The following is an 11786-nucleotide window of genomic DNA, read 5'->3' on the forward strand; positions in this document are numbered from 1 at the left end:
CCTCGTTTCAAAATAAAAGTTGCGCTTGGACAAAAATAAAAGCATATTTATAAAATAACAAGAACCAACATTTACCATACAAATAGTATCATTTATATTTGTAGAAAAAAGCATGTGTGCTTTTAAAATACACGGATTTATTTTATCTATGCATTTAACCAAAACAACTTATTTACATTTTTTTCCAACGAGTTAATGCACTGAAAGTTACAGTAAAAGCCTGACATATAAAATTATATAATATGTTTAATATTATATTTGATACATCAGGGTTTTATACAGTATGATATAGTGAGAATATGGAGGTTTATCGATTTTATTGCATTAAGTGCAATGGTTATTTATTTGGACAAAAGGTAAGGTGAAACTCTTGAGTATTTATAGGAAGACTACTTATATTAAAAGAATATAAATATCAGTTTTTACTCTATACCACTCAAAATATGCCTTGGTCAGATATCTAAAAGCTTAGTTTCATGATTAAAGTGTTCTGTTTTGTTCTGTTTTTGGTTCCGTTTTCGTTCTTGTTCATTGCATGGTTTTTTAGGCATGTTCCCATTTGTTGCCATTGTTACTTATTAGTTCCCTCAGTTTGTGTTCTCTGTTGATTTAAAGTGGTTTGCCTGAGTATAACCTGATCTCCTGAGAGTGTTATTCTGGTTCATTGTTTAAAGTTGAATGCTGCATTTAGATTCTGCCTCAATTCATCCTTTGCTGCAAACTGTCGCTGACAATACATATATTACAACAATGACAGCTGTACAAAAAACTCAAAAGTTTGATGTGTCATAGTGATACTCTCAGTTTAACATAATTTTTCTAAAAATGATGTATGGACAATTAAGTAAAGGTAGTTTGTTTAATTCCAGTAAGTGTTCATTTTGAAAGACTAGCAATATAAAACTTAAAAAAAAAATCTGATTTCACAGAAAAAGACACCTGTGCCACAGCCTAAAGGTGAATACTTTTAGAATTATACTAAAGGTTTTTTTTTTTCTTACTAAAAAAGTGTGAACTACTAATTAGAGGGAAGAATGTTTTTCAACAAAGTTTAGCCAGGCTCTCATAAACTAACCATAAACACGTTTAAAATAATATAGCTGCAAACAGCAGTTACCGGGGTTCAAGCATTTTAAGAACTTTGAGCAATTATAGATATTTTAGGATGATTTTACCCAAAAAGACTAAAAAATAATTAATAAAATCACTATAAATATTATTTAATGATTTATCACCAATAGGTGACGCTGCTTCTAAATTAATGCGGTGTGGTTAACTAGGGGTGACAGTGAAGACACATACATAGTTTGGTGCCAATATGCCAATGAAATGCAGAAAAACAGCCTTAGATCCATTTTGGCATTTTTAAAAATATCTCTTGACCACTAGGTGGCACTGTGCCAAAACTGAGAAGGTAACCTGCACTGTAAAAAACAATTTGTTGAGTCAACTTAAAATAATTTGTAACCTGGCTGCCTTAAAATTTTAAGTTCAGTCAACTCAAAAAAAAGTTTAACTTGAAATGTTAAATTATACTAAGTGACAACTTAGACATTTGAGTTGAATCAACTTAAAATTTTAAGGCAGCTGGGTTACTTACCCATCTGTTAAGAATCAGAATCAGAATCAGAATCAGAAAGAGCTTTATTGCCAAGTATGCTTGCGTACACAAGGAATTTGTTTCAGTGTTATTAGCTTCCAGTACACAGAGACAACAACGCACAGACAATAAAAATAAGAGAATAAGAAAAATACACATAGAACATAAATAGACCAAAATAAAATAGAATAATTATAATTTGTAAAAAATAAATTGACAAATAACTAGGTGGTATGTACAGTTGTGCTGTATGTGATAGGATGGAATGCAGGGATGTGTTAGGGGAGTATTAGGGTGGAGGTGGTAGCGGTAGATGTCAGATTATTCTACAAATTTTTATTGCACAATGGGAGGAACATTTTAACTGTTCATAAGGTGGATTGCCTGGGAGAAAAAACTGTTCATGTGTCTGGTAGTCCTGATATTTGGGGCTCTGTATTGCCGGCCGGATGGTAAGAGTTCAAAGAGGGGATGGCTTGGGTGCGAGGGGTCCAGAGTGATTTTCTGAGCTCTTTTCCTCACTCTGGATGTATATAGTTCCTGAAGGGTGGGCAGGGGAGCACCAATAATCCTCTCAGCAGTCCGGACCGTTCTCTGCAATCTTCTGATGTCTGATTTTGTAGCTGAGCCAAACCAGACAGTTATTGATGTGCACAGAACAGACTCAATGACGGCTGAGTAGAACTGTCTCAGCAACTCCTGTGGTAGGTTAAACTTCTTCAGCTGGCGAAGGAAGTACAACCTTTGTTGGGCCTTTTTAACAATGGAGTCGATGTGAGTGACCCACTTCAGGTCCTGGGAGATGAAACATCCCAGGAATTTGAATTTCTCCACTGTAGCCACAGTGCTGTCCATGATGGTGAGTGAGGAAAGTGCAGGGGGGTTCCTCCTGAAGTCCACTATCATCTCTACAGTTTTAAGCTTGTTCAGCTCCAGGTTGTTGTGACTGCACCAGACAGCCAGCTCTTTTACCTCCTGTCTGTAGGCAGACTCGTCACCGTCCCGAATGAGGCCGATAACCGTGGTGTCGTCAGCAAACTTCAGGAGCTTGACAGAGGGGTCTTTAGAGGTGCAGTCATTGGTGTAGAGGGAGAAGAGCAGTGGAGAGAGAACACAACCCTGAGGGGCACCAGTGTTGGTGGTGCGGCTGCTTGATGTGAATTTCCCCAGTCTCACCAGCTGTCAGAAAGCTGGTGATCCATTGACAGATAGAGCTAGGAACAGAAAGTTGGTTAAGTTTGGTGTGGAGGAGTGAAGGAATGATGGTGTTGAAGGCCGAACTGAAGTCCACAAACAGGATCCTCACATAAGTCCCTGGTCTGTCCAGATGCTGCAGGATGAAGTACAAGCCAATGTTCACTGCATCGTCCACTGACCTTGTTGCTCTGTAAGCAAACTGCAGGGGGTCCAGTGAGGGTCTGGTGATGTCCTTCAGATAAGCCAGAACCAGTTTTTCAAACGACTTCATGACGACAGATGTTAGCGCCACAGGTCTGTAGTCGTTAAGTCCTGTTATCTTGGATTTCTTTGGAACAGGAATAATGGTTGAGCGTTTTAGGCAGTCAGGGACTTCACACAGCTCCAGAGACCTGTTGAAGATCTGTGAAAAGATGGGGGCCAATTCGTCAGCGCAGGTTTTCAGACAGGCTGGTGTCACACCGTCTGGGCCTGGTGCCTTTCTTCTTTTGTTCTTCCTGACGACCTGGCGCACCTCATCTTCGCTGATTTGAAGTGAGGAGGGGGGGAGAGGGGGGTTGCTGAAGGTGGTAATGGTTGTGTGAAGAGATCATCAGAGCGGGTGTGGGGGGTTTCAAATCTACAATAAAACTCATTCAGGTCTTCAGCAAGTCGTTGAGTCGCCTCAGTGCTGGGGGATGGTGTCCTGTAGTTTGTGATGGTTTTCAGGCCTTTCCACACTGAACTTGGATCATTCGAAGTGAACTGATCTTCTAACCTTTTTGCATAGGTCCTTTTAGCCACTCTAATCTCTTTATTCAGTGTGTTCCTGGTCTGGTTGTACAAGACTCTATCCCCTTTTCTGTAGGCATCCTCTTTGGCCTGACGAAGATGTCTGAGTTTTTCTGTAAACCATGGCTTGTCATTGTTGTATGTTAGATAAGTTCTGGTAGGAATGCATAAATCCTCACAGAAACTGATATATGAAGTAACAGTCTCTGTGAGCTCGTCCAGATCGGTGGCAGCAGCTTCAAAAACACTCCAATCAGTCAAATAGAAACAGGATTGTGAGACCTGTTCTGTTTCGTTGGTCCATCTTTTTACAGTCTTAACTACAGGTTTAGCAGATTTAAGTTTTTGCCTGTAGGTTGGTATAAGATGGACCAGACAGTGATCAGAGAGTCCCAAAGCTGCCGGTGGGACAGAGTGATATGCTCCTTTAATTGTGGTGTAACAGTGGTCCAATATATTACTGTCTCTGGTACGACATGTAACGTGCTGTCTGTATTTTGGCAGTTCACGTGAGAGATTTGCTTTATTAAAATCCCCAAGAATGATTAAAACAGAGTCCGGGTGTTGTTGTTCTGTCTCTGTGATCTGATCGGCGAGTTTCTGCAACGCCAGGCTTACGTGCGCTTGCGGTGGAATGTACACGCTCACGAGAATAAACGAGCAAAACTCTCGCGGCGAATAGAACGACTTACAGTTTATGAAAAGCGCTTCTAGATCAGAACAGCACATCTTCTTTATCACTGTTACATCTGTACACCACCTCTCATTGATGTAAAAGCACGTCCCGCGGCCACGCGATTTCCCCGTTGATTCCGTGTCGCGGTCTCCTCTGAACAGCTGATATCCCGGTAGATGAATCGCGCTGTCCGGTATAGCCGCGTTCAGCCAGGTTTCCGTGAAACACAGAGCAGCAGAATGTGAAAAATCCTTATTTGTCCGGGAGAGCAGAAGGAGTTCGTCCGTTTTGTTGGGTAGAGAGCGGAGATTCGCAAGATGTATGCCCGGCAGCGACATCCTAAATCCACGCTGACGAAGCTTCACGAGCGCGCCGGCGCGTTTTCCCCTCCTGCGCGTCCGAAAGCGTCTGATCAGCGCTGCCGCTCCGCCAACTACAATGTTCAGCAAAACGTCCGAATAATCAAAAACCGGTAGGAGATTTTGTGGTGTGTTCTGCCGAATGTTCAGCAGTTCATCCCTGGTAAAACTGATCGTGTTTGCAAACACTCCTGTTTAGCAAACACAAATATTTAAGTTGTTACTTAGTACAGCTTAACATTTCAAGTTGACTAAACTTATTTTAGTTGACTGAACTTAAAATTTTAAGGCAGCAGGGTAACAAATTATTTTAAGCTGACTCAACAAATTGTGTTTTTTATTTTTTACAGTGTGGGAACATCCTTGTCATAACAAACTCCAAATTTGGTCTGAACATGATAAAGCGTTGAGGAGATATATCCTCATGTTTACATTGGCCAGCTTTTTTTCAAATTCAAAATGCGTTATTTGAGAAAAGTTGGGTCTGTATCAGTTTTAGTGAAAAACAGACAAACTGTCCAGAACGAGTTTGAAAAAGTACTTTTTTTATACATAATGTCAAATATTTAATTAACAGTTTGATTGACAGCAGTGGTTCTAGAGGCAAAGTTGTTCAGAATGATAAGATCTAACATATAAATATTCTTTGTATGTGTAAACAGAGCTGGGCAGATTACTTACAAATTGTAATCTATTACTGATTACAAATTACAAATGACAAAAACTGTAGTTAGTAATGTAATCCGTTACATTACACATCTTAGGTATGGGGATTTCTAACGGTTCGATTCTCTCAAGTCTGCCAGAGACTGTGTTCCATTCGGAAGAGCTCATCCCTATGCCCTAATCCCTTCAAAGGGTTTACCCTCCGGAGTGAGAGCTTCAGGGTTGAAGTGTGTAGGGGACCAAACAACTGTTTCTTGAAGTGCCCTTCTGCGTCATCATCCCGTGACCACACGGAGGCACTGTAATCATGGAAAGAATCAGCGCAAAGGATCATGGGGGCCCAAAGTGTCCATCAGTTGTCCCCTTCGAAATCCTTCATTCCGGAGGGCCCTTTGAAGTGGCCAGTTTTGAGCACTTCAGTTTGGAACGACCCTTCAATATGGCGGCCATGATTGTTTTCACTCCGAAGTGCCCTTCGGAGGGCGATATATCCCGTTTGGAGAGATTTTTTTACTATAGGGATATGAGAGTGTCTGTATTACTTATTATTGGAGAAAGCATAACGGGTAACTTCGATCACGTGTTCCTTAATAACCAATCACATTACAGCCTTGACATCATTGGATTTCCGTTTCAACTCTGCTTTGTGTGACACTCTTTGGCCATTTACGGATACCATAGGAATGAATGAGAAGTGCCGTAAGCTAAATCTTACCTGTCGCAAAAAGTCAGTGACAGCATTTTTTTCATGGTAAACTCTAAAAATAGTTCAATCCAAAAGTATTTTAGTGTAAAACATGTTGAAGATTAGCAGATAGGCTGTTGGTTCATTAAATGATTAGCCGTTTCCTCTAAAAAGCTGTTTAGTCAGCGTAGTGAAGCGTTAGCTTCGCTTTTACGGCTAATGGTTGCAGGCTTGCCATCTAGTGGCTTTGAAGTCTGCATTCGATGCATCCTCGATTTCAAAAACACATCCGGGCACTTTCATGTGTCCTCTGTACTTGCATTCTTGAGTACTGGAATTGAACGTCGACGGTTAATGATGATATAAAGCAAGAACACAAGAACACAAAAGAACACATTGAGAAATGGCCAAAGACACTGCATGCTAAATTTAAACTCAATCAGACTGGGTGCATATAGTTACAGCCAATTTCAACCAATTTGATTTCCTGTTATAGCACCACCAAGTGGTCAAACTTCCCAATTTTTGTAACTTAACCAAAGGTCGAGCTTAGTCATACCTGTTCTGAGTTTGGTAAAAAATATCTCTTTCTATTCAAGAGTTACAGCCATTTTAGTAAATGTGGCTTCACCTATTTCAAACATTTTGGGAAAAAAGGAAAGCATGTGACCCATACTCAGAATCTGTGCTCTGCATTTAACCCACCCACAGTATTGAAAAGTGTGTGTGTGTGTGCGCGCACGCACTTGGTTCTGTCGCATGAATCACTTATCTAAATTCTTTTTTTTTTTAAGATTTATTTTTGCCGTTATTTGATACTGTGTGTGTACTTGTATGCCATTATTTGGATAGGACAATGTAGTTGGACAGGCAGCAAATCGGGAGAGAGAAAGAGGGGGATGGGATCGGGAAGGGTCCACGAGCCTGGATTCGAACTCGGGTCGCCCGTGGCGCAATGCGCTATATATCGGCGTATTAACCACGAGGCTATCGGCAGACCACCAACCGAAATTCTTTTGATAATTTTTGATAATTCTCTAGATGAAGCATGTCAAATTTTGAGTGAACTGGACAAATAGCCTATGAGGAAACGTTAGAAAAAGTAGATTTTCCAGAAAATCCAAAATGGCAGGAAAAATTTTATGACTTTTCAAGTTTTGTTTGTCTTGAGACAAGGATTCTAATGATATAATACCTGAGTCTACGACAAACGGTCAAGGAGTTATGAGCGATTTCACGTTTTTGATCGCTGTAGCGCCACCTATAGGCCGATTGGGCTGAGTCTTTGCCAGTGTCTCCCCAAAATGCTTAGCGCTTGAACGCCTAATACAAATAAATAAGTTAACATTTTACCAGCATAAATTTCCCACATGCTGTGCTGCCGAGCTCCACGTTATCTTTAACAGTGCATCCACTGTAAATGTCCACCAGAGGACGCGCTCGCTAAAGTGAAATGACACTCGCCCGGGCTAGCGTGTGGGTTGTGGGGCATCTTTGTGAGGAGTTCCCCTTGTAGGCACGTGACGTACATGCAGACCCCTGTGTGCTGGACTGTGAGAGGGAATCCCGGCGTGGAGGCGGTGTCCACAACATGTACAAATACTGTGCATGTTTTCTTGTCTCGGTGGTTGCTATGCAGTCAAGAGACTGCCACGTGTTTTGTGCCTTTACGTAACTCCTTTTTCCTTCTTAAAATACAAAATGTCTCATAGTTCGCATAGAGACTATGTGAACACTTTGAGACGTTTGGTAAGAGGCTTATGGAAAACTACGTGCCATTGTGTCCCTGAGGGAATATTGTTATGCTGACACTGACTAAAACATGTACTTTTTTGTTGTTGTTCAGTATATTTATTTATACTGTATTTTAATAGTATGCACATTTTTTGTTTCAAATATTTTAACCAGCCGGTTTTGTTTAAGGAAATTGTTCAGTTTACACTGTAGATGATTATAATGATTTATATTTACTTGCTCAATTTTATGAGGTGGATCTCAAATGCCTGTATGTTCACACAGCCTGTGTCACCACACACATATAAACTTGCAGGCTTCTGGATTAAAACCATCCCTGAAGAAAAGTCCAAATAGGGGGATGTTAACGTTTTCCATTAAGAGATGGCGCCTGAACTTGGACTTTAGGAAACTTAACGGACCCGAGGAAAAGAGATATTAATAACTCCTTCAGGCCCATCCCACCACATTCTTCACTACTGAGTCACAATGTAAACCAGCTAGCAATGGAGCAATGGGTGGATTGCCTCTGTTTCTCTTTTATGTTTTTTTCCACTAATAAATTGAGGAAAGAAACAGGGAGATACCCTTCCTCTCTTTCTTCTTTTCAGACCTGAAGGGTTACACACACACAATGCTTTCACAGGTTGTGGGATTGTATGAGGGAAGAAGTATTGAGTAAGATGTGAGATGTTATAACAGCGTCTGGAATGATGAAGTGCTGGAAAGTATAAGCAAAGAGAGGAATGGGTGGTTGTGCTGGAAGATGGAAAATGGTGGTATGGGGTTTTGGCAGAGAGATCTGTGACTCACTGTTTATCTGGCCTGTCACCGAGCAACTGTACAGCATATGTGTGCACAAGCTGCCTTTCTGCCTGCTAGTGCCTCCTTTCCCAAAAATTCAAGATTCGTTAAAAGGTCTTTTCATGGAAAAGAGGCTTTGAAACTTTCAAAAGTCTTTTTTTTTCCTTCTCGAGGAAGAGTCAGTGAAAGGAGCACATATTAAATGTCAACCTAAGGACATAAAATAAAATATTATATAGTCTTTTGTAAATTTCTGTTTATTTTGAGTGAGGGTTGCATGACCCTGTTATCGAAATTTGGTATTTGATTTGTGGAATTTTGTTATTTTCTAGCAATAATCATTACATGACAATAAAAAAATATAGCTGCTAGCAGCAATTACAGGGTTCAAGTGCTTTAAGACATTTAAGTACATATGAAAGAAGACATTACATATTATTCAGCAAGCCTTTAAAAAAGGCAAATCTAGGTAATTTACTATAGAAATATGATGTTTTTTTTAACATGTATGATTGTTATAGTGCCAGCTGTGGCCTGATATCCCTAAAACTTCACGCTTGTTTGGAATCACCTGTCGCATGTGCTCACCAGGTTTGATAAAGTTTTGAGTTTTCGTTTAGGCTTTATAGGCTTTTTGGTATATTTGGACAGGCCCCTAAACTACCTCGTTATGGCTTCCCAGAGAGTACATTTCAACATTTTTGATAATTATTGATATAGAGAGTCCAGAGAATTGTACTGCAGTGTTTTTTTGATTGATTTTTAGATTGGTTAAAAAACCTAGGACTAATTCGCAAAAGTAGGTTTTACATTTTCTCAATCATTTAACAAATGGTTTGATTGACAGCAGTGTTTCTAGAGGTCTAAAAGTTGAACGAGGTCTATCGTATTATATAAATATACTGTGTACACCCTTTGAAAAATGTGATATTGTCCCTCCAGTGGTTGGTTACGTTCAAATTTCTCACAGGTCTTTAGCGTCATGAAGCAAACAGGCTTCCGAGGTTCGTTTTAATCAACCTCCATTAACCTTGTCTAATAGGTGCTCAAAATTCATCGGCCAGTTGCGGCCATGTTTTTTTTTTAAATACGCAAATGTCCTCATAGACAACTGTGGCACTTTGGACCGATGCCGTCCCTTTGCAACGATGGGTCAAAAATTTAACTACTTTTTGACAATTATTGACCTAGAGGGTCCAGAGAATTGCACTAAAGTGTTTTTATTTGGACTGAGCAAAAAAAACTAGGACTAGTTCACAAAAGTAGGTTTTTTACATCTTCTCAATCATTTAACAAATGGTTTTGACAGCATTGATTGATTGATTGACAGCAGTGCTTTTTTGAGACAAAGTTGTTCCGAACAAGAACTACAGTAAGAAACGAATGTTTTGCATATGTGTGAAAAACCATGCAAAACAATCATGCCCTTGAAAAACCATACAATCAAACAGGCCCACCAAGTTTCGTTCCGATCGACCTCCATTAACCTTGTCTAATAGGTGCTCAAATTTCATCGGCCAATGGTGGATGTTTTTTTGAAATATGCAAATGTCCTCCTTTTCTCTTGTAGTGCAAACCAATTGGCCAAGCTCTGTGACTTTTATTTTATAACATGACCTCAGATTCAGCTCTTACATAGGCATTATGAGTTTGGCAAAGGTATCTCATTCTGTTTAAAAGTTATAGCCGTTTTAGTAAAAGTGCCCCTGCCCCTTTTGAATGTTTTGGAGAGTCAAAAGTTGAACTTTTTTTTCGATAATTATTGCTATTTACTCTCGGGAGAATCTTTCTGCAATGGTTTGGTTCTGATCGGGCAAAAAACCTAGGACTAGTTCACAAAAGTAGGTTTTTTACATTTTCTTAATCATTTAACAAATAGTTTAATTGACAGCAGTGTTTCTAGAGGTCTAGAAGTTGTTCGGAATGAGGAGGTCTATCGTATGATATGAATATCGTGTGTACAACCTTGAAAAATGTGATATCGTCCCTCCAGTGGTTGATTTCTTTCAAATTTCTCACTATTGACTTAGTTTGCAAAAGTAGGTTTTTTACATCTTCTCAATCATTTAACAAATGATTTAGACAGCATTGATTGACAGCAGTGCTTTTTTGAGACAAAGTTGTTCCAAACAAAGTCTACAGTAAGAAACGAATGTTGTGCGTATGTGTGAAAAACCACGCAACCGTACAATCGTATACACCCTTGAAAAATGTGGTGGCCGATTTCTTTTAAATTTCTCACAGACCTTTAGGGCCGTTAATCAAACAGGCCCGCCAAGTTTCATTCCGATCGACCTCCATTAACCTTGTCTAATAGGTGCTCAAATTTCATCGGCCAATGGTGGATGTGTTTTTTTGAAATACGCAAATGTCCTTATAGACGCTTGTGGCACTTTGGACCAACACTGTGCGTACCAATTTTCATGACTTAAGGACAAGCAGCTGCATAGTTATGGTCGTTATGTTTTTTTTCTCTTATAGCTCAACCAAGTGGCCAAGCTCTGTGATTTTTTTTTACATGACCTCAGATTCAGCTCTTACATAGGCATTGTGAGTTTGGCAAAGGTATCTCATTCTGTTTAAAAGGTATAGCCAATTTGGTAAAGGTGCCCCACCCCTTTTGTACGTTTTGAAGAGTCAAAAGTTTTTTTTCAATAATTATTGCTATTTACTCTCAACAGAAACTTTCTGCAATGGTTTGGTTCTGATCAGGCTAGTTCACAAAAGTAGTTTTTTTTTTTTTTATTCTCAATCATTCAATCAATTGGCTTGATTGACAGCAGTGGTTCTAGAGGCAAAGTTGTTCAGAATGAGATCTATTTTATGACTTGAATGTCATGCGTATGTGTGAAAAAACATGCAATATACAATCATTTACACCCTTGAAAAATGTGGTGGCCAATTTCTTTCAAATTTCTCACAGACCTTTAGGGTCATGAGTCAAACAGGTCGACTGAGTTTCATTCCGATTCACAACCTCTGCTAAGCTTGTCTAATGGGTGCTCAAAGTTCATCGGCCTATAGCGTCACCAAGTGACCAAGCTCCACGACTTTTTCATGTGACCTCAAATTCAGTTCTTATATATGCATTGTGAGTTTGCCGACAATATCTGATTCCGTTCAAAAGTTATAGCTGTTTTAGGACAGGTGGCCCTGCCCCTTGCGAACGTTTTGGTGGCCCAAAAAATTATTGATATTTATTTGAGAATCTTCATGCACTAATTTGGTTCCAATCATGCAAAAAAAAAAGTAGGTTTTTCAAAAAATGCGAAATACCCAAAAATGTCATAAGAC

The sequence above is a fragment of the Labeo rohita genome, chromosome 18 (assembly GCF_022985175.1).
Source record: "Labeo rohita strain BAU-BD-2019 chromosome 18, IGBB_LRoh.1.0, whole genome shotgun sequence".
Classification (NCBI taxonomy): domain Eukaryota; kingdom Metazoa; phylum Chordata; class Actinopteri; order Cypriniformes; family Cyprinidae; genus Labeo; species Labeo rohita.